General features: G+C 44.4%; 1 long non-coding RNA gene across 1 annotated transcript in view; it reads left to right on the forward strand.

The window, feature by feature from the left end:
* LOC149470500 (uncharacterized) overlaps nucleotides 1–23,134 on the forward strand; it is a 34,355-nt gene extending 11,221 nt beyond the window's left edge. The window contains exon 2 of the long non-coding RNA XR_016308596.1: nucleotides 22,870–23,134. This is a non-coding gene — a long non-coding RNA (uncharacterized LOC149470500). The remainder of the gene's footprint in view (nucleotides 1–22,869) is intronic.
* The last annotated feature ends 825 nt before the right edge of the window (nucleotides 23,135–23,959 follow it).

The raw sequence follows: 23,959 nt of genomic DNA on the forward strand, positions 1-23,959 counted from the left end.
TATTCTGAGAGAGCTGTGTGTATGGACTATACCTGCAAGAAAAGGTTTGCTGTTATTTTGTTTTGGTGACAGGGAGAAGCCCTTCACCTCTGAGAGAGGAATCATCTGCTGTTTAGTTAGTGCCTGGATGGCGAGGGTTTATTTTGATGTTTTGTTTACTTTGATATTTCTTGCAAACCTTTTTAATAAAACTGACATCCAGTCAGATTTTGACGAAAGCCTGCTGTGCGGTCTACCTTTGTCCCAGGGAAGGAGATCCCCCACCTGAGCTAACCCCACAAAGGATAGACTTAGCATTTGAAGATATGGGGGCTCTGAAAGACCCTATGTATAAAAGGGATGAAGTCTTACTCCGCAGGGCCTGGGATTCCACTTCCATCAGCTTTAGGCCAGCTTTATCGGCTACCTTGTCACCAGAAATCTGGAATGCTGGCTTACCCAGTCGCATCTCTCAGCAGGGACCTCCAGGCAGCAAATCCTGAAATATAGGGCAGCACAGTGGCTAAATGGTTAGCACTTCCACCTGGCAATACTCGGGTTGTTGGTTCGAATCCCAGCCACGGCACCACCTGCTTGGAGTTTGCATGTTCTCCTTGTGCCTGCATAGGTTTCCTCTGGGTACTCTGGTTTCCTCCTACACTCCAAAGACATGTTGGGAGGTGAATTGGCTCCTGTCAAAATTGTCCCTAGTATGTGTATGTATGAATGTGAGTTAGGGATATTAGTTTGTACGCCCCTTGAGGGTTAGGGACTGATGTGAATGTACAATATATATGTAAAGCGCTGCGTAAACTGACAGCGCTATATAAGTACCTGAAATAAATAAATAATTTCCTTTGCTGTTTAAAGCCGTTGGTTTCCTTGTGGATGCCTCGGCCAAATCCTTTAAGCTAGCGGCTTGAACCTCTGCCCTAGTGAATTCAGCTAAAAGGGCATTTTGGTTAAAAACCTGGGCAGGGAACTCAGCATTCAAACTGTGCCTTACCCTTTATTGCCGATAATCTTTTTGGTCCAGGTCTCGAGGAGGCTCTGGAATGTACAGCCCATAACAAGAGGACATTCCCAGAGAGTAAGAAAAGGTTTTACTCTAGTCGGGTTTTTATTTTCACCTTATTTCTATGGCTTCTTCTAGAAATAGAGAGCGGTGGAAACAAATTCAGAAACTTACCCGAGAATTAGAATCACATTATAGGGCTCATGATGGCAATCCATCTCTCCGTAACAAACCATGATATCGCAAAAGCGTCTAGAACTGAATACTTTACTATCCCAGAAAACTGAAAAAGCTCTACGCTGGTCAAAGGCCTCCTTTTTATTACATAATAACTCAGCATCTACTATGTTCGCACGGAAATTAAACCATTCTATACGACCCCCACATATCTACAAGTTATGTACTAAATCTGGCAGTATCTCCTCTCTTCCTCGTGAAGTCCTGGGTATTTTTGAAAATTTTTAATCCACCCTATTAGCTCTCCCGCAACCAACTTCTGCTTCCTCAAACGGCTCATGGCTTGATTCTATATTCTATACCCCCCCCCCCCCCTGCTCTCACACCCTCTCAGATATCCTCTCTCAATGCCCCATGCACTTTGAAGGAAATATCCTGTGTGATTAGCGCACTCAGAACTTCCACAGCACCGGCCCTGATGGGTTCACGGCCAGTTATTATAAACATTTTGCTCCTACATTGGTTCCCTCTTTGATGTCATTATTCAATGATGTTTTGCAAGGCGGTAGGTTTCCTGAGGAGATACTCTTGGCTAACCTGTCTCTATTACCTAAACCCCTGAAAGACCATCATTTACCTCAAAACTATAGACCAATCTCAGTGATGAACAATGATCTGAAAATATTTAGCCGCATTCTGGCAGATAGGTTGGCCCCTATTATCTCCTCTTTGGTCTCACCGGAGCAATCGGGATTTATCCCAGGCAGACTTATCACAGACAATATTCCTCTCACATTAAATGTTATTCAGGACGTCAATTTGCATTCTAAAGAAGTTTTGTTGCTGAGCCGGGACATTAACAAGGCCTTTGATGGTGTCCTCTGGCCATACTTGTTTTCATTACTGCAGAAGATGGGCATTAGTGATGAATTTCTGTCTGGTGTACATGCTTTGTATGACTCCCCCCAAAACAAGAATAAGACTTCCAGGCTGCAATTCTGTATTTTGTACACTAGGCGGAGGTACCCGTCAGGGTTGTCCTCTTTCACCCTTATTATTGGGGCTTGTTTTGGAACCCTTGGCAATTGCAATAATCACACTCAGACATTTCTGGTTCCCCATTATTGGTTCACATTTCACAATTTGTATGTATGCAGATGATGTTATGCTTTTCCTTACTAAACTGTTGGTGTCATTGCCTGACTTCTGCTCATTATTGAATGACTTTGTAACAGTATCAGGTCTTACTGTAAATTTTACTAAATCAGTAGTTCTGCCTATTAATGTTCCTGATTCCCTGGGTGCATCTCTCCGCAATTCTTTTCCATTTCGTTGGACCACAGATCAGATTTCATACCTAGGTATAAACCTCACCCCCAGATACTCAAAATTATTTGCTGCTAATTGGCCACCATGTGTGTCACGCCTCTCACCTCTATTGAAGATCTGGCATGGATCCCCTATCTCATTCTTGGCAGAGTCACGGCAGTAACAATGAATGTCTTGCCTAGATTACTTTATTTAGATCACTCCCAATCCCTGTCTCAAAAACGTTCTTAGATCGCTTTCAATGGATTATTAATAATTTTATTTGGCGTAACAAACGCCCTCGTTTTACTTCATCGGTCCTCTACCGGTCACAATGGGCGGGAGGCCTAGGTCTCCCCAATTTCTGGCTTTACTACCTGTCAGCCCATTTCGCACAGCTATCACAATGGGTGACTATTACTTCCCAGGTCCCATGGATCAGATTTGAATCTCAGTCTATACATCCATTCTATTTACCAGGTGCATTATGGTCCAAAATCCCCCCCCCCCCGTTATTGCTCTATAATTCCATTGTTGCCCAATCATTGATGTTTTGGTCCCGTTATAAACTTAAATTGAATCTTGTCTCCTCTGTCTCACCAGGTTCATCATTTTTTGGTGACCCAAATTTTATTACAGCATTCTCATCTTCACAGGTATTCCGTTGGTGGTATGATAGGTCCTTTATTAGGTCATCTGACTTTCAGAGAGGAGGATCTTGTATCACTTTTGAGATGCTATGCATACTTTTTGATATTCCGCTTCGTGAATATTATCATTATCGTCAGATTAGACATTTTTTTAAATCACATTTTGGTCTTACGCCTTCATCTCCGATTTCACTTTTTGAACCTATTAGCCGTGACTCTCCTAGGGGCAGGGGTCTTATTTCAGATTTGTATCACCAATTTTTGGTTACTTTCTTTCCCTCACCCCCTCTTTATAGACAGAAATGGGAGGCTGATAGTGATGTCACTTTTTCTGATGAGGATTGGGATTCCATGGTGGATAATGTGTGTAAGAGCTCTAGATCTTTCTGTCTGTGAGACGACCCTCAAAGTAATAACCAGATGGTATCATACCCCATCTAGACTACACGCCGTGTACCCAGGGACGTCCCACCTTTGTTTCCGGGGCTGTGGCCTTGCTGGTACTCTAGTGCATATATTGTGGGCCTTCCCAAGCCTCTCATTGGTGTGGCACAAAGGTTCTGAAGTTGCCTCTGCAGTGGCAGGTGCTCCGGTGCATCTGTCTATGCAGTCCTGCCTACTGGGAGCCCCTATCTCGGGAGTTCAGACTGAGGTTATGAGGCTAATCCATAGCATTTGTATATCCACCCTATGGGCTATTGCCCTACATTGGAAATCCCTCACAGTACCATTGACCACAGTTCTGCAGAGTTGATGCGGTGATGCTCATGGAGAGAATTCATTATACTCTATTGGATAAGATGCATTTATTTGACAGAAAATGGGAACTTTGGAGAACTCACAGGCATTTACTAGATCAATAAGGACCATTTATGCTTTGATTGATTGAGTTACTTTGTTGGTCGTTTTATAACTCTGCCTACCTCTCTACCTATATTGCTCATGTACTTCATTTCTTTTCTCTTTTTCCCTTTATTCTACATAATTTCACCTTTGAAATGAATACTGCAGTTGTTCCTTGTTTCTCTTGTATATTCTATTTGAAGCTGTAATGCCATTTTGAAGTCTATTTCTTAAAAAATAAAAATAGTTTGTAAACAAAAAAATATATATTTAGTATAATTCTACAATTTTTGCAACTAACAGCTCAATGCTGTTAGCTAAACCTTCTACTAATAGCTGGACAACAAAATAACAAACGGATCGCCCTTTCATCCAGCTGTGGTCTAATGCTGTTTAATGCCCATGATACCCAGACAAGCATAGCCTCTTTGAACAATGCATACACTTACCAACTGCTTATATCTGCAGGCTGACATCTTATTCCCAATAGTCTATCCTTGGCCTGACTCCTATAAAACAGATATTTAATATCCTGTTTTTGGCCTCTGTGGCTTCTGAAGATGTTCACTGCTCCCCCACATTTTCCTTGGTAGCCCCGAGTTGAGACTGCCCAGGACTCTTTATTTCCATCCATTTATATCCCAGTGACATAGACAGATGGACAACCTATCTGTTTTCACATCGTGGCCTTTTGGCCTCCTGACCTGTTTTGTCAGACATTTCTCTCTCTTTACTAACCTTGCTTCCCCCACTTTTCTCTTCTTTCTTTCTCTTATTCCTGTCCCAGGAGTGATGATGTCACCATGATGCAACACCTACAATCTGCTTTGCATCTTTCCTTTATCATGGCACCAATAAATATACTTACCCTGAATAAAAAAAGTTAAGGCCTTCAACTCCTTTGCCCATGCCAAAGCACATGTGGTGTGCCTGCAGGAGACTCATTTTACTGCTAGCCATATGCCGAAATATCTCAGCTCTTCCTACCCACAGGTTTATATGGCTTCTGCCGCTACTAAACGCACAGGTGTACTCAAAGCTTTCCACTGCTCTACTCCCTTTACACCCAAGGCAGGGATCTGGGACCCAGAGAGCCGTTATATTTTCTAGTGGGTCACCTCCTTGACTCAGAGGTCACTATAGCTTCATACTATGCCCCAATTGCAGTCCTAACTCCCATTTGCTACAAGTAATAGATTCCCATAAATTAGGTACACTTTTACTATGTGGCAATTCCAGCCAGCTAGTTTATCCCTTTTTAGACAAATCCCCCATAACCTCTTATCCATCCACATCCTCCTTCCAGCAACAACTCCAACAACGCTCTCTCATAGACTTATGGCAAGGAGGTAAACCAGCTAGAAGACACTATACATACTACTCAAATCCACATAAATCTTTCTCCCACATTGACCATATATTTCTGACTAGAGGTATGTCCCCAGCCCTCTTATCCTGAACCATCATACCTCCCCCCTGGACTGGTCACAAAGCTGTCCTCTTGACCCTCTCCTCCTTAGTACCCCAACAAACTAGCACTACATGGAGTCTAAATGGCCCACCCATCCCACAGACTGGACATTGAACTAGCCATCAAAGAATACCTGACACATAACACAACTGATGACATCTCTCTCCTGACCTTTTGGGAAGCCCATAAGTCTGTAATTAGAGGAGCCTGTATCAGCCAAGCCTCACATCTCAAGAAAGGACAGTGAGCAATCCATCACCGCTTAGAAACCTCATTTCATCAGGCCAACAAAGCCTTCCAATCAGACCCCTCACCTTCTCATAGATTGTCCTGGACAAGACCAGACTAGAAATAGATGTTTTCTTGACAGAATCAGATGAAAAAGTTCTACGCCAATCCAGGCATGAACATTATATGAACACAAACAAACCTGACACTTTTCTAGCCCTGGGACTGTGAACCTCAGACCACACACACAGACTTGTCCATTTAAAGATTACAAACACTTCACACACCAGCCATCCTAATAAAATATTACAGGTCTTCCACAAACATCTAGCAGAATTATACTCTGAGACCGGCTCCTATGATGAATCGCAGGCCACTGAACTTTTCTCAATCCTATCTCTACCAACACTCTCAGCTTCTCAATGTTCTTCCCTGGAAACACCTATTACAGAACTTGAGGTCCCGAACTCCATCAAGTCCCTAAAGTCTAATAAGCGGCCTGGCCCAGACAGCTTACAGCCCTATATTCCAAAATATTTACTAACCTCCTTCCACCTTTATTGGTTAATGCATTTTTTTTTTTTTAAAAGAGACTTTATTAGGTTTTATCTTATACACACATGAACCAACGATAAAAGTTATACAGTATACGTAGCGTAGCAACATGTCAAAGCAGGTAACAAAATCCAGAAATACCAATTGTTCTCATAAAGAATATGCAAAAGCCCCAAGAGAGACAAAGAGAAAAACAAAGATGTGTAGGAATAAAAGATTTACTTATAGAAAAGGGAGACATCGCACGAAGTGTCGAAATGTAAGGGCTTAGGAGTAATGTATCCAGGTTTTTGAGAAGATACGAGTCAAAACATGCGTAGGTATAAGTCTAGAGAGATAAGCAGATATATTCCATGTTAGCCAATAGTCAAATGACCAGGAGGAGGGTCAACGTGCATATGGATAGGAAGTGGGAGCAAAATAAGAAAACATAGAATAGAGATTAGACCATAGGGAAAGAAGGAGAAAGAAAATTGAGAAAACAAGTCTAGAAAGGAATAGACCATCATGAAAGACAGAAAGAAAAAAAAAAAAAAGAGAGAGAGAAAGGAGGGAGAAGTAGAAGACTTAGGAATGTATTGCCTAGGTTCAGAGGCCAGATGACCGGAAGAACATGTCAGTAACAAGAAACAGCTCGGCAGTGTGTGGGGGTGTAGATGGGCTAGTATGGGGACATTTCACTAAGAGTCAACAAAGAGGCGAGGTTGTGAGAGAGAATAGAAGAAAACTGAATCCAAAGTGGAAGGAGGGTAGATTGTCAAAATAGCGAGGTGAAGTAAAGGTCCAAGAAGGCCCAGAAAGTGTAATTTAAACAGTCAGATTACCCCTAATACGAGCAATACATAATGCATCAGGAATATCCCAGAGGCTAAATTAGGACCAGGCTAGAAATCCGTTGGAGGGGTGCTGAGACTCCGAGGAAGGGAGTATTCTTGAAACATATTGTCCCCACTTGCGGTTGAACTTTTCCTCTCCTGGAGTAGATGGGGAGTTATGAATGCTGAGCCTCTCCAAACGAAGTAGAGAGTGTAAGTCCAATTTGACATCCGAAATGGTTGGCGGGCAGTTGGAGACCCATTTTTTTAAAATTGACCTTCTCGCTGCCATCAGGCAGGTGGAGAGCCACGGTTTGGCAGTTCTGAGCAGAGCAATGTGCTGATGTGAAGCAGCAGTCACGGGAACATCCAGGTTTCCAAAAAGAAGGAGCAGTGGGTCTCTAGGTAGCGGGAGAGCAGTAACGAAGAGCATAAAGTTCAAGAGTTGGGACCAGAAATTAGAGATCGAGGGACAACTCCAAAACCTGTGGTGGAGGGATGGCTTATATGAGCCACAAAGCGGACACGCAGAGATCGTTGGGTCCGATCTTGAGTACAAACAAGGCATATAGGCATGATGCATAATTTTAAATTGCTGCTCCCGCCAAAATTTGTTTGTGTTGAACGCACAGGTAGTGTTAAAGCCTGCGAGTATTTGTTCCGCAGTGAAAACATTGTCGAAATCCCGTAACCATGTTTTGATGGAGGTAGAGGAGTCCAACGGTGTAGCATATTGCAAGGACAATTGACTATATATGTTAGATATGTTATACTTCTGGTTCCTCACAAGAACTTCTATCATAGTCGTGCAAAAACGCGTGGACTTATTCTGAGCTATGGATTTCACAAAATTCCTGACTTGTAAAATATACAAAAAATGATGGGAAGGTAATTCAAACGAGCCAAGAATTTGTTGAAACGGAAGGGGAGAACCTGATGCACCGTCATACAATTGGTTCACAAGTCTAAGACCCTGGTTATACCACAAATCGTAGGCTGCATGTTGTTGAGAGACAGAGAAGGAAGGATTGTGATGTATGGGAAGAAAGCGAGATATCCAGGGAGAAACTCCTAGTCTACGTCTGACCTCCCTCCAAGTGAAGAGTGTATCCCGTATGAGTGGATTATGTTTAAGATGAACCGGTATTGAGTTGGAGTTAGAATGTAATAGGGCCGACAGGTCGAACGGACTCACCATGGCTGATTCAAGTAGGTAATTGGAGAACATGGACGCTTGGGATAGCCAATCTATACACACCCGTAAAATACAAGATAAATTATAGAGCCTAATGTTGGGGAGGCCCAGGCCGCCCTCACATCTAGGGAGAAACAGCTTGTGTATAGCTATACGCGGGCGACGCCCCCTCCATAGGAAGCTGGAAATCCCCTTGTTTAACTTGACTATATCCGTGCGTTTGAGCAGAAGAGGGATAGTTTGGAGAGGGTATAAAAGCTTCGGAAAGCTTGTCATCTTGAAGAGATGGGCTCTACCCATGAGGGATAACGGCAGGTCTTTCCACACTTCCAATTCCGCTAAAATGTTTTGAATAACTGGCGAAAAGTTGAGAGAATAAAGGGACGAAGCTAATTTCCCAATTTTGATACCCAGATAGGTAATGTAACGTGTATTGATTTTAAAGAGGGAGTCGCAGGCCCAATCAGGAAGTCGAGCGTGGTAGAGGGGAAGGACCTCACTTTTTGCAAAATTAATACGAAGACCCGAGCAACACCGAAAGTCTGCAAAAACTTTCTGAATATATGGCAGATCTAGTGACGGGTTGGAAGTGAATATTAGTATGTCGTCCGCAAATAAAGCTAGGCGAAGATCTTGTTGAGCAACTTGAACGCCATGAAGTTGTGACTGAAAAAGCAGGAAGCGGGCTAGGGGTTCCAATGCTAAATTGAAAAGCAAGGGAGATAGTGGACAGCCTTGCTTTGTTCCTTTATGTAGTAGAAAAGAGTTAGATATTTTTCCCGCCGCTACTATCTGAGCCGTTGGGGCAGAATACATAGCCTGAATTAACTGTATAAACGAACCGGAAAAGCCGAATTTAGAGAGTACTAGTTGGAGCCATTGAAAACTAACGTTATCAAAGGCTTTTTCAGCATCGAGAGAAATAATCGCTAAATCCTGAAGAGGGTTATTTTTAGCCTGATGCAGAACTGTAAGCACTTTGCGGATATTAGACGTGGCCGATCGACCCTTTATAAAACCTGCTTGAGAAGGGTGAATGAGAGAGGGTAAAACAATGGCCAAACGGTTTGCTATGATCTTAGAAAGGATCTTTGCATCTAGGTTAAGGAGGGAAATGGGACGATACGATCCAGGATCAGAAGGGTCTTTACCTTTTTTTGCTATTAGTTTAATGTGGGCTTGCGAAGCCGATGGGAGATATACCCCGCTCTCCTGGATGGACTGATAAACTAGCTGGAGAGTAGGAGACAGAGTTTTGTCCATCAGTTTAAAAAATTCAGAGGTGTACCCATCTGGACCTGGAGCTTTACCATTAGCTAGAGATCTAATAGCTAGACAAATATCCGCCTGTGAAATAGGGGCATTTAGAGATTGCAGTGCTATTGGATCTATTTGGGGCAAATTTACACTTTCCAGAAAGGACTGTGCTCGTGCCTGGTCAATAGGATCCGGCCCGTACAAGTCTGCATAAAAGCTTTCCAAAATAGATATAATCTCTTCCTGAGATTGTTTAAGTGCCCCCTGGGAGTCTTTAAGAGAGGTGAATTGCGTGGGGGTGAAAGGCTTCCTACACATGCGCGCCAGCAGTTTGCCTGGTTTATTACCAAACCTGTGATATTGTAAGTCAAGGTGTGAGTGATGTAATGCTTCCTGAGCTGCCGCCCAGGTATCAAATTGGTTTTTAGCGTCCGCCCAAGCTTTCCTGTTGTCCTGCGTATTAGAGTCCGCCATTTTTCTTTGAGTCAGTCTAAGAAGGTTACTAGCTTCAGTGAAATTACGTGAAATTCTTTTTTTATAAGCGGACGTAAAAGCGATGATTTTGCCGCGTAACACAGCCTTCCCTGCATCCCAAAACAAATTTGGATTAGAGACATGAACAGCATTCGTAATTTGAAAGTCTGCCCAGGTATCTTGTAATAGTTTGGAGAGCTCCTGATTATTCGCCAGAAACGAGGGGAAACGCCATATCCTAGGATGTGGCGTAGGGTCTAAAAAGTTTATAGTAATAGAGATTGGAGAGTGATCTGATATGGCTATGTCATGTATGGTAGATGATACAACATGTTGCAGTAGAACGGAGTTACAAAAAGTATAATCTATTCTAGATAAAGAATGATGAACAGGGGAATAGAAAGTGTAATCTTTGCCGTCCGGATGGGTTAAGCGCCATATATCGGTAATTTGCATTGCTTCAGCGAAGCTACATAGCAAAGTAGGTGTGAGACGGGGAAACTGAGGGGAGCGAGGGCCACGGTCTACATTCTGCGATTTATCCTCCTGCTCTTGCATAACAGAATTAAAGTCCCCTCCCACGACGAGTGGCTTGTGAACATATGCCGCCAGCCGTGAAGAGAGGGCCTGGAAAACCTGCCTCGTCGGGGAGTTGGGTGCGTAGAAACTAGTAAGAACCAATTCTTGGGTTCCGAGTTTGATATGTGCTGCTATGAAACGGCCTTCAGTGTCAGCATCCATAGCGACTAATTCCGGATTAAGCCGTTTGTGAATGAGAATAAGTACCCCTGCTTTATTGTTTAGGGAGGAGGAGCCGAAAACATGACCCACCCATAGTTTACGCATGCGGATAAAGTCAGATTGGGTAAGGTGAGTTTCTTGGAGCAAAGCTATATCCGCACGCAAGCGCCGTAGATGTCTTAGAACCGCCATGCGTTTGTGAGGGGACCTGAGACCCTTGACATTCCAAGAGAAAATACGTGTCATCTTAACTGATGTGCTTGATATGATAGGATAAGCATTTTACCCATTAGAGATGTACGCACAATGAACACTGCGTCGCTAGACAATTGGGGGTGATTAGAAACCGGTCTCAGAGGACGGAGGAGTTCTCCCAAGAAATAAAGTTGGAGAGGAAGAGAAAAGCGAGAGAGAAAGGCGAGAACAAGATCAAGGGCCCTAATAGAGCCCAACAAAAAGTCAAAACATACAATATACCAATACAGTATACAGGACTTCTTGTCATTCCGCATGCTGTTTCCACCAATACCAGCGTGACCGGGAGTATCTGGGAGAAGAGCCTGCCCCAGGGGCCAGTGTATGATTGTTGGGATGGGAGAGGGCTTCCCTCAAATTTATTCCCATCAACGGCTCCAGCATCTCCCCCCCCCCCCAGCATCGCTGAAATAGGGAACCAGGCACATGCAGGAGTAGGGAAGTACAAATTCAGGCATATATATGATTTACACAATAATGTTGAAGCAGGTGAGCGTGAGAGAACGCCGCACCATCAGATAATATATAAAACATTACAAGTTGAACAGCCAATAAAACTCAGACTTTGGAAAGTATGTTCATTGCAATAGAAAGCAATAGAAACCAAGCAAAAAATGAAAAACAGTCACCTCTGAACCAATCGGGCCAGGAGATAAGCTTAAAGCTAATATGTAGAGACCAATGGCCTCTTAAACCTTCAAGGCGGGCGAGATTTGGAAGACGCTGGGTTTGTGCGTTGACGCTTAGGTGGGTCTTTGCGAGGACTACGTTGATCTCTAGGGCCAGAATTCCTGCCCGCAATACGCGTCGACGGATCCCCGTCATTTAGATGATCTTGGAGGTATTGGTGGGCTTCTTCAGGGTGGACGAAAGATTTGGATTCCCCGGATGATGCATTGAAACGTAACGTAGCCGGATACGCTAATGTGAATTTTATTCCTTTCTGGTGAAGAGTGGCGCAGACTTGCTGAAACGCTTTCCGTTTACGTGATACTTCCTGTGAGTAGTCCGCAAATATTAATAATTTGTGACCCTCAATTTGTAGAGAACGGGAATTCCGAAAAGAGGTGAGGATCGCCATGCGATCAGCATAGTTGAGATAGCGTACAATCACCGAACGTGGCACCCGGCGTTCGTTAGATGGGGGCCCCAGGCGATGAGCTCTCTCTACCTGACAGGAGGAGGATAGACCCAAAGCTGCAGGGATTCGTGCTGAGCAGAGATCGGGAAGAGAACCTGTATTAAATGATTCTGGGAGACCCACGATGCGTAAGTTATTTCTACGTGATCGATTTTCCAGATCGTCGATTTTATCCAAAATATTTTGCTGTATACGATTGGATTGTGATGTAACTGCTTGTATGGAATGGACTTCATCTTCTAAGTCAGATAAGCGCTGCTCAGCCACAGTTAACCATTTAGAATGTTCGCTCAAATCTATTCGCAGCTGTTCAATGCCCAGGCTTACAGCCTTATCCACAGCCTGTGTGATATTTGGGAGCAGAATAGAAGAAACTGCCTGGGCTATTTTAATATACTGCTCAGAAGAGCTATCAGTGCCTGAAGTGAGTGGAGAGGCAGTGAGGATGGTGGGGAGAGGTGCAGACATACCTGCTCCCACGTTGCGATCTCCCTCTGTGCCTGTGTCCATGCTGTGACAGGCAGCTTCGGCGGCCATCTTGGCTGCAGGAGGGGGAGAGCCGCACCCCTCCGCTCTAGCAGCCGACTCGTGGCCGGACTGCACCGGCAGAAGGTACCGCTCCATGCTGGGGCCGCCGCGGAATGTGAGGGGGCACCCCAAAGCTAAGATGCGGGGGTCCCCGAGGCAGATAGCAGGTCTTATAAGGGCGGGTTCCCGGGAGCCGCGGGTCCCGCTAGCTACAGCATCCGGCGCCGGAACCGGAAGTCTGGTTAATGCATTTAATGCCTTACTCAAAGGTTATTCTTTCTGCTCAGACTCCCTAACAGCAGTCATTTCTATGCTACCTGAACCCCAATCAGATCACACCACATGGCTTCATTACACACCAATCTCCCTTCTTAACTTGGATGTTAAAATCCTATCTGCATGGCTGAACTCCATCATAGGCACCTTGATACACAAGGATCAGATGGGTTTTAACCCCCCTCTGCCAAGCCGAGACCACAGAGTGATTTTGCTAGAACATGCAGCTTGCATACGCCGCATACCCGGCTGTTTCCTTTCCTTAGACATAAAAAAAGCCTTTGACTCCAATGGATATCACCCCTTTACACCTCCCCAAGGGCTTACTTGAGGTACGTGGGTTACAAGTCAGACCTTTTTTTCCATACAAAGGGGAATGAGGCAAGGCTGCCCCTTGCCCCCCCCCCCCCCTTTTCTAGCGAATGAACCTTTAGCACAGCTGATAAGAACTAACACAAATATTAAAGGATTAGAACTTGGCGGTCATCATCATAAGTTATGCTTTTTCTCTGATGACAATCTCCTCTTCATGTCTTCTCCTTTGATCTCAGCACCCAACCTTCTCCAATGCCTGGATCAATTTGCAGTGATTTTGGACCTGGTTGTGAATCCCAAAAAGTCTACAGATCTTAATATCTCTCTACCCTCCATAACTGTGTCACAACTACAACGTCCTCCACCCTTCTCTTGGTCCATTCAATATATTCCTGATTTAGGACCCAAGCTGATGGCAGACCTTATTATTCTATATTCTGCTAACTACCCTCCTATGTTAACACACCTTTCCAATCTTATGACATCCTGGTCCAAACTACCCCTCTCATGGATGGGTTGTATCACGGTTGTAAAAAATGACAATTCTGCCCAAAATATTATACCTTTTTTGGGTCCTACCCATGTATATTTGCAAGAAAAAGTATGTGAACCCCTTGGGATTACGTGGAGTTTTGCATGAATTGGGCATAAAATGTGCTCTGAACGTCATCTAAGTCACAACAATAGAAGAACACAGTCTGCTGAACATAATACTACACAAACATTAGATGTTGCCATGGTTTAATTGCACATAACATGTAAACATTCACAGTGCGGGGAGGAAAAAGTATGTGAGGCCCTAGCTTAATGACTTCTCCCAGAGGTAATTGGAGCCAGGAGTGAGCCAACCTGGACTCCAATCAGTGTGATGATATTGGATGTGTTGCTGACAGCTGTCCTGCCCTTAAAAAACACACACCTGTTTTGGGTTTACTGGTTTCAAGAAGCACTGTCTGATGTGAACCATGCCTCGCAGAAAAGAGCTCTCAGAAGACCTACCATCAAGAATTGTTGACTTGCATGAAGCTGGAAAGGGTTAGAAAAGTATCTCCAAAAGCCTTGATGTTCATCTGTCCACGGTAAGACAGACTGTCTACAAATGGAGAAAGTTTAGCACTGTTGCTACTCTCCCTAGGCGTGGTCGTCCTGTAAAAATGACTGCAAGAGCACAGCGCAGAATGCTGCATGAGGTAAAGAAGAATCCCAGAGTGTCAGCTAAAGACCTACAGAAATCTCTGGCACATGCTAACATTTTTGTTGACACATCTACAATAAGGAAAACATTAAACAAGAATGGAGTACATGGGAGGACACCACGGAGGAAGCCATTGCTGTCCAAAAAGAATATTGCAGCACAATTTTTAGTTTGCAAAAGAGCACCTGGATGTTCCACAGCACTACTGGCAAAATATACTGTGGACAGATGAAACCAAGATTGAGTTGTTTGGGAAGAACACACAACATTATGTGTGGAGAAAAAAAGGCACAGCACACCAACATCAAAACCTCATCCCCACTGTGAAACATGGCGGAGGGAGCATCATGGTTTGGGGCTACTTTGCTGCCTCAGGGCCTGGATGGATTGTTGTCATTGATGGGAAAATGAATTAGAGTTTATCAAGACATTTTGTAGGAAAACGTACGACCATCTGTCCGCCAACTGAAGCTTCGCAGAGGATGGGTGATGCAACAGGACAATGACCCAAAGCATACAAGTAATTCAACAAAATAATGGCTGCAACAGCACAGAATACGCCTTCTGGAGTGGCCCAGTCAGAGTCCTGACCTCAACCCCATTGAAATGCTGTGGCATGACCTTAAGAGAGTGATTCACACCAGACATCCCAAGAATATTGCTACACTGAAACAGTTTTGTGAAGAGGAGTGGTCCAAAATGACTCCAGATCGTTGTGCAGGTCTGATCTGCAACTACAGGAAACGTTTGGTTGAGGGTATTGCTGCCAAAGGAGGGTCAACCAGTTATTAAGTCCAAAGGTACACATACTTTTTCCTCCCTGCACTGTGAATGTTTACATGTTATGTGCAATCAAACCATGGCAACATCTAATGTTTGTGTAGTATTATGTTCATCAGACTGTGTTCTTCTATTGTTGTGATTTAGATGACGTTCAGAGCACATTTTATGCCCAATTCATGCAAAACTCCACGTATTCCCAAGGGGTTCACATACTTTTTCTTGCAACTGTATAATGTCACAATATAGGTGCTGCCAGGGTGCCCAAATCTGTTATATCTCCCTCCCAAATATAGTACATTTCAGCCCCTCAAATAAAGTGCATTCCAGTCCCAATTTCATTAGCCAGTTTCCCCCAGTTCACTTAGCACATTGTAATTTAATTAATAAAGCTCAGCTCCCATTTCAGTAGTTGTTTCCTCCCTGTCAGGATGACCTTCCTCCCTTGCTGCCTCTCGTCCTGCAGCGGCTTTTTGAAGCCGAGCCACGCAGGACAAGAGGTGTGGCTCCTCTCACCTCTGCCACTATCTTCTTCCCATCCTGCGAGGCATTAGGGGAAAAGATAGTGAGGTTCACACCTCTCTGTGGAGAGGTACGAACCTCCTGCGGAGAGGTTCTGGACCGCGGTGTCAGAATGACGCCACACGGTCCCGACATCTGCACTGCATGCACAGGGAGTTCCCGCTCTTGCGGATGCCACCGGACAAAGGCTGCGCTCCGTGTCCAGGGGGGCGTGCCTCTTTGCTGAGCAACGAGGCTCACTGCCCACGGCCCGCCCACCATTGCCAGGACGACCAGGAAGCGTCCTGCATCGGTTTAAGAGACCGATGACAGGCTCTTCCCGGTCATCCATTTCGCTGCCAAGCCACCGAGGGATCCCAGATGAGACGGGACTCTTGTGGCCACTCTGCATAGACCCCCCCCCAACGGATAAGGGGAGCTGCCGCTCTGCACACCCCAAAGCTAAGAGGGAGAACCATGCCAGCTGCCCACTGCAAGCCCCAGAGAAGGGGGAGACCTCCACAAGCTGCCACTCTGCAAGCCCCAAGGATAGGGGGAGAACTACACCAGCTGCCTTCTGCAGGCATCTAGGACTCGGGGGGATTATTACCACGGACTATGCCACGCATACTCCGGTTTCAGGGCAAGTACTTGATGTCATACTGCCTTGCTCCCCTGTGGACCCGGGCACCCCTGTCTGATCTGTGAGTGAATGCTCCCCTGTTTTCCCTGAACTGTTCTTGTACTCCCTCTCCTCCTCCCTGTTTGGATTACAAACTGCTGTAGAGATTTTAACTTTGCCCCTGGGGCTGGACTACAATTATTTTGGGTCCTCTCCTTGCTATTTCCCATACTGGGCACTGCCACCCCCTTGCAATCCCCCATTGAGTGACTACCATTTGTAATAATAAAGGTTTGTGTGTTTGCCATCTGCCTTGCGTGTTCTGTCCTGCCTACCCTCCGTCACAATATACCTTCCTGTTTCCTCTGCATATTACAGTGTCATGCCACCACTTATGCATGGGGCACTGTTAAACTGCATCTACCCCAGTCCATCCATACCTTACTGAAACTTAGAGTGGTCTGGGGCTTCCTAACTTTGCTAAATATTTCCAAGCTGCACATCTTGCTCAACTCCCTAAATATCACGCAGTAAAAGTGACCCCCTCCTATGGGTCACTATAGAGTCAGTAGATTGTAACCCCTCATGAGTTGCCAATTTTTACTATGGCTACACCCAAGAGACCGTCACTCACTCCAACACCCAATTACTAAACACTACCCATCTATCTGGGACAGTCTAAAGTTCTGATACACCTTACAGTCACCCCATAACCCACTCATGGCATACCTCCTCAATCCAGGCTTTTATCCGGCATGGATGCCTCCATCTTCTTTTCATGCTTGTCCTAGAGCTAGTCTAGTTCAACACCAGACTCCTTTATACCCTTCCAAACCCTATGTGACTCCAACAAAATCTCTACATCTGAAATTTTTAGATATCTTCAGATCAAACACTTGTATTGCTCCCACTTACACATGAACACCTCTGTCCTAGACATGACTAGGTTTGGACACATATGTAAATGTGACCCCCATGCCAGACTTTTGATTTCCACCTTATATGCACAGTTACCAGCTCCACCACCTTACACTTCCTTACCATATACATCCAAGTGGGAATGGGATTTAAATCTTCATTTGAAAGCAATTGGGCAGACATATGGTCTGCTGCAAAATCCTCCTCCCAAAATATAGTTGCTATGGAGACTAACCACAGCACTCTCATGCACTGGTACCTGGTCCCTGCCCGGATCACTAAATCCATCCCTAATCCCTGACTTGTTTATGTGGCTGCTCTGAAGCAGGTATCCACATTTGGTGGACCTGCCCAGTTGTTCAAACGTATTGGTGCAAAATATTCCATATGCCTACAGTTCTTTATGAAGAAGTTACAGTATATATATCCATCCGGCCACTGCCTCATTTAATAACAAGCCCCAAGAAGTATACCTTATGATGTGGCTCCAAGTTATGGATGGAAGGAAAGGGATCACCCCACCGGCAAGTGAGAAGAGGGGAGCATGAGTCAGAGCAATTCCAGTGTCAGCCAATGCAAGTAACGGGATGGATGCAGTGTGACCAAGCCCTAGTGGGTGGGGTGAAATGCATCAGAGGGCGTGGCTAGAATGGCAGCTGAGGCCATTCCTCAACACTGGACTGGGGTCGGTTGACCAGCGTCCATTCCTTTACTTGCATAAGGCCCAAGAAGTGACACACTGGCAATTCAAACTACTCCTGTAGGTCACCACCACGGCTTAGCAAACCATAGCGAAGGCCTGGCAATCCCCCCACCTCAATACCACTGAAACTAAGAATAGTGTCACTCGAGCCACGATACATGTCAAAGTAGAAGCCGTCCTATTAGACAGAGTGCATAAAAATGAACAACTATGGCAACCATGGGTTGACCATTTCCTACCCTCAAACTCTGATGAAACCTTACTCTCTTTGTAGTCCTGAGTCCATTAGGTAACCCACTACTCAGTTGCTACTCTATACAGGCACACACCCTCCCCCCTGGGGACCTCCTCTCCTCCCCCCTTATCTGTACCCCTTTCTGCACTACTCTTGCTCTTATCTCTCCATTGCTCTCTTCCTTTTCACCTTTCCTCTCATTAGCTCTCTATCCCTTATGGGGGTTTTCCCAATTGGGGAACCTACACTATCAGTTTGAATTTTCAGTGAGGCGGACAGGTCACCCACTCATCTGCCACTGATATCTGCATACAGGTTGAAGTACTAAATCTATATTCCCACTGTGAGAGTACCAGAAATGATATTATAGAGTATATAACATGTGCCAGTCTCTACATTCACTCCTCCCTTGATACTATAGCACTGTTATCTCTTGCTTAAGTTAAAGCAGAGCTCCACCCAAAAGGGGAAGTCCTGCTTCAACTAGTTGCTGACCGCAGGTAGCCAAATGACTACTGCACTGCGGCCGGCGAGTTCTGGGAGGCTGTCATATGACGTCCTCCCAGAACGCGCTCTCCTGCGTGCCCCCCGTGATCTCCGTGATTGTTGTGTTCTATGACACGCTGGTCATCGGGAAATGCAATTGTCGGTTCTAGACTGCACTTTCCTCACCCTGTCAGAGCATGAGGAAAGTACTGCCGGCAGTTGTCAGAGGAGGGATCATCAGTGCCCTGAGGATCGGTGCCCATCAGCGCCACCCACCAGTTCCACCCACAAGTGCCCAGCAGTGCCACCCAACTTTGCCCAACAGTGTCACCAGTCAGTGCCCAGCAGTGCTGCCAATCAGTGACTATCAGTACCCATCATCAGTGCCGCCTAACAGTGCCAACTCATCAGTGCTGCCTCATCCAACAAGATAAAATGAGCGCTGGATAAACATAGAAATAGAGCAGCTGGCATGAAAGGTAAGAACCTCAAAACCCTCTAATCAATAATAAATAAAACACATGCAGCGCTAAAGGTATGAAAAAATGTAAAATCATAAATATCATGAATGAAATGTATCTAGATACAATGGATAATATAAAAGTGACCAACTATGATCTCCATATCAATTATAGTGACATAAATAAATACACGCACTGAGGCGTATGGTGGAGTATAGATGTGATAAACGTCCCAAGTTGGCGTTTCAAAGTGCATACGTGAAATATAAAAACGGTTAGTCTCTAATTTGTGTAATCAGTGCCGCCTATCAGTGCCCATCAGTGCTGCCTATCAGTGCCCATCAGTGCCGCCTCATCAACGCACATCAGTGAAGGAGAAAAATTACCTTCAATTTGCAAAATTTTATAATAGAAACAAAGAACTTTTTTTTTCAAATGTTTTGCTATTTTTTTGTTTATAGCGCTAAAAATAAAACAGCCATCGGGGAGTAAAGACCACCAAAAGAAAGCTCTATTTGTGTGACAAAAATGATAAAAATTTCACATGAGTACAATGTTGCATGACCGCGCAACTGTCATTTAGTGTGGCAACGCTGAAAGCTGAAAATTGGCCTGGTAAGGAAGGGGGTATAAGTGCCTGGTAGGCAAGTGGTTAAGGACCCCACTGGCACCTTTTTGGGGGGGTAACCAAAATTGACAGGTACCCGCTCCCACTTCTGTAAGTGGCTTCCAGTTTGGGGAGCTCATTTAGAAGAAGCCATGAGCTAGAATCAAACTCACTACTCTACAGTATGGTGAAGACCAAGGAGGCCTAGCAATACCAAATGTTAGACTTTATATTATAGCTGCCCAACTTCAACATCTTACCAGGTGGGACTTAGTAGACACATTAGATCCCATCCATCGATTGCTACTTCCATCAGATACAGATCTCACATCACTCTCACACTTGTTAATGGACTTCAGATGGCACCAGTGGGAAAGGCATGATATCTCATATATTTATTCCAGTCTTTTGACTCTTACTGAAGAATTATAGAAAGAAATGGGAAACAGAGAAAAAAAGAGAGAGTGGTGGGAGGTGATTGTGACCTCCATACCTCTCATCTCTCTGTCCTCTTCACAGAAACTCAGTCATTTCTTTTGCATAGAGCTTTCAGGACCCCAGCTCAGTTGTTCAGCTAGGATAGGAGGGATTTCCCCTTATGACCCCAAATGTGGTGATGTCGAGGATTTGATACACGTTTTGGAGATGTCCAAAATTATTAAAAAAGTGGAACGATATGACCAGTATTGTAATGTTGGTGTTCAATATTCCTCGGGTGTGCCTCTTGGTCTCAATAGAGGAGGAATTATTTACACCTCCTCCTATTACAAGTCATATAGCAATAGTGAGGCTGCTTGACCATAAAAAATATCCCGATCTTGGCTATCATCTCAAACTCCCAGCAGACAACAGTGGATTGAGCAGGTGATCTCCACATTAACATGTGAAAAAACGAACGTATCAACATTGTTATTCCCCCAAGAAATGTATGTCTCTCTAGCAGAACTGGCTGGATACTCCTTGCTCTCTCTCAGTTAGTTCTTCATAGGCTTTTAAAATCTTAGCTCTTTTAGCCCCATAGAAGGAGAATGGCCAGTTGTATCCTACTGAATGGTAACTACATTGGAGACCCATACTTGGGGTATGATCCTGTAGACACAGGCCTCATTGATCGGTGTCAGCTATCTATGTACAGTTGTGTTCAAAATAATAGCAGTCAGACATCACTAACCGGATCAATCACTGTTTTTGGTAGAAATTATATTTCTACATTGCAAATAATTTCCTAGCAGGTGTAGTAGAGTCATAGAAATCCAACAGACCCAACAGTCATGACATGCATGCTGCTGATTCTGTGTCATTGAATCACTCATTGAAAGGGGCGTGTTCAAAATAATAGCAGTGTGGAGTTCTATTAGTGAGGTCATTCATTCTTTGATAAACAGGTGGCAATGATTGCCCTTATTTAAGGAAGGAAGGCAGCAAATGTTGGACATGCTGGTTACAGTGCATTTTTCTCTGAAATTCTGAGGAAAATGGGTCGTTCCAGACATTGTTCAGAAGAACGGCGTACCTTAATTAAAAAGTTGATTGGAGAAGGGAAAACATATAAAGAAGTGCAGAAAATGATCGGCTGCTCAACTAAAATGATTGCAAATGCTTTAAAATGGCAACCAAAACCTGAAAGACGCGGAAGAAAGCGAAAAACTACCATTGGAATGGATAGAAGAATAGCCAAAATGGGGCGGACTCAGCCAACAATCAGCTCCAGGAAGATGAAAGAAGGTGTGACGTTCCCTGTGAGGACTGTTACAATTAGAAGACGCCTATGTGATGCCAAGCTATCTGCAAGAAGTCCCCGCAAAGTCCCACTGTTGGGAAAAAGATGTGTGCTGAAGAGGTTACAATCTGCCAAAGAGCACATTGACTGGCCTAAAGAGAAATGGCGCAACATTTTGTGGACTGATGAAAGTAAGATTGTTCTTTTTGGGTCTAGTGGCTGGAGACAGTTTGTCAGACGACCCCCAAACACTGAATTCAAGCCACAGTACACTGTGAAGACCGTGAAGCATGGTGGTGCAAGCATCATGATATGGGGATGTTGCTCATACTACGGTGTTGGGCCTATTCATCGCATACCAGGGATCATGGATCAGTTTGAATCCATCAGAATACTTGAAGAGGTCATGCTGCCTTATGCTGAAGAGGAAATGCCCTTGAAATGGGTGTTCCAACAAGACAACGACCCCAAACACACCAGTAAACGTGCAACATCTTGGTTCCAGACCAACAAGATGGACGTTATGGAGTGGCCAGCCCAATCCCCGGATCTTAATCCAATAGAAAACTTGTGGGGTGACATCAAAAATGCAGTTTCTGAGGCCAAACCAAGAAATAGAGAAGAACTGTGGAATGTGGTCCAATCATCCTGGGCTGGAATACCTGATCACAGGGGCCAGAAGTTGGGTGACTCCATGCAACACAGATGTCCAGCAGTTCTCAGAAACAGTGCGACTACAACCAAATATTCATGGAATTCAAAGGAAAGCAAAATCTTCAAACATTTCTCAGTTTATATAGTGAATGTTTGAGTTTGTAAAGAAATACAAACACGGCCATTTTTTTTTGAACCGTCTAATATTCACTTTTCTTCCATTTTTTTAGAGGAACAACACAAATTTGATGTATTTTCTTCATGTTGTGATTTGGAATAGAATGTGTCGTGTTCCCAATGCATTTGTGTGGATGGAAGTAAAAGCTATTAGAAGGATTTTCAGCTTTATTCACTTTTTTCAACACACTGCTATTATTTTGAACACAACTGTATGTACTGGGGGGAGTTACTTGCCGTGTACAGCTGAATTGTTCTAGGTTGTTTCTTCTTTTCTCTGTTCATTTGTTTATAAAAGGTAAAAGTGACACCATAGACAAAGCAAGTTATTGTTCTGTATGATCTGTAACAGTGCCACAACTGCCTATACGTGAGAATGTATGACTCCATTGTCTGGGCTGAATGTTGGGAATACTGTGCGCACTTAGAAACATTCTTAATACAATCTATTTGATTAAAAAAAATACTGTAGATAATGCTGTACATATTCTTTCTATTTATAAGATATATTTAGTAATGAACATTAAAAATAGAAAGCGACTTTATGTAGCCCTTTATATAAAATTATTATTATTTTTTTTGTACAGGTGGATTGATGAACCAAGTATTCGGTCATGTTGGTTTTCAAGAATATAGCTGAGTCACATGGAAAACAAGACATATGGATGTCTTAATTGACTGAAAGTCTTTATTGCAGTTCACTGGAGGATTCACACGGGATACAAGTCCTATCTGTGTTCTAAAAGTCATGGTTTGGATCCTCTTCCACATTGATCCAGCAGGAGAAAAGTAATTTCAGTGTTCTGGAAGTGACAATGGCTTTACAATAAAGTCCAACCCAAATATACATAAGAGGAGTCATTTCAAACTACTTCTTATTTGGAGATTTTACAATGGAGAGAAAATATATCACACACCAGAAGGTTCACAATGGAGAGAAGCCATATCATTGTTATGAATGTGATAAAGCTTTTACAGATAAATCACATATTATCCCACACCAGAGGATTCACACTGGAGAGATGCCATATCAGAGTTCTGAATGTGATAAAGCTTTTACAGATAAGTCAGCCCCACTGTACAGTGAGGAAGAGCTAACAGAGGGCGGTCAGGAATGGGGGGAGACATCCGCCTCTTCAGCAGCCAGGCGAAGAAGTACTGGCGAGGAGAGTGGCTCGGTAGCCGGTCTAGAGACAGGTCTGTCTCCTGACCCACACGCAGCCGAGGGGGCTAGTAGTGATGCGGAGACCCTAATTGATGATGATGAGGCTGATCGCACTTGGCAGCCTCGTCGTCATCAGGCTATTGCTTCCGCATCATCAGGAGAAGAGGGTGCCAGCTTGCCAGCGAGCAAAACAGTCGGTGGGTTGCCCAGGAGGCAGCAGGGTCACAGCAGTGTCAGTGGAGCCAAACGGCCACGGAGTAGAGCACCAGCTCCACTGCAGCCTACCACCATGGCCAGTAGTGGTGCCGGTGCGCACGGAGGAAGTAGCAGTCAGCCAGTGAGGAGTAGCGGGGGCAAAGTTTCCTACTCGGCGGTGTGGCAATTTTTCCTCAAGCCGCCCGAGGAAGTAAACGTAGCCGTATGTCGACTATGTGGCCAGAAAGTCAAGCGTGGCCAGGGGGCCCATGTTGGGACTACAGCGTTGCGTCAGCATATGCAGCGTCGCCATTTGG

This window comes from Staurois parvus, unplaced genomic scaffold (genome assembly GCF_062004578.1).
Source record: "Staurois parvus isolate SC_StPar_1 unplaced genomic scaffold, SC_StPar_1.0 ptg000041l, whole genome shotgun sequence".
NCBI classification, from domain to species: Eukaryota; Metazoa; Chordata; class Amphibia; order Anura; family Ranidae; genus Staurois; species Staurois parvus.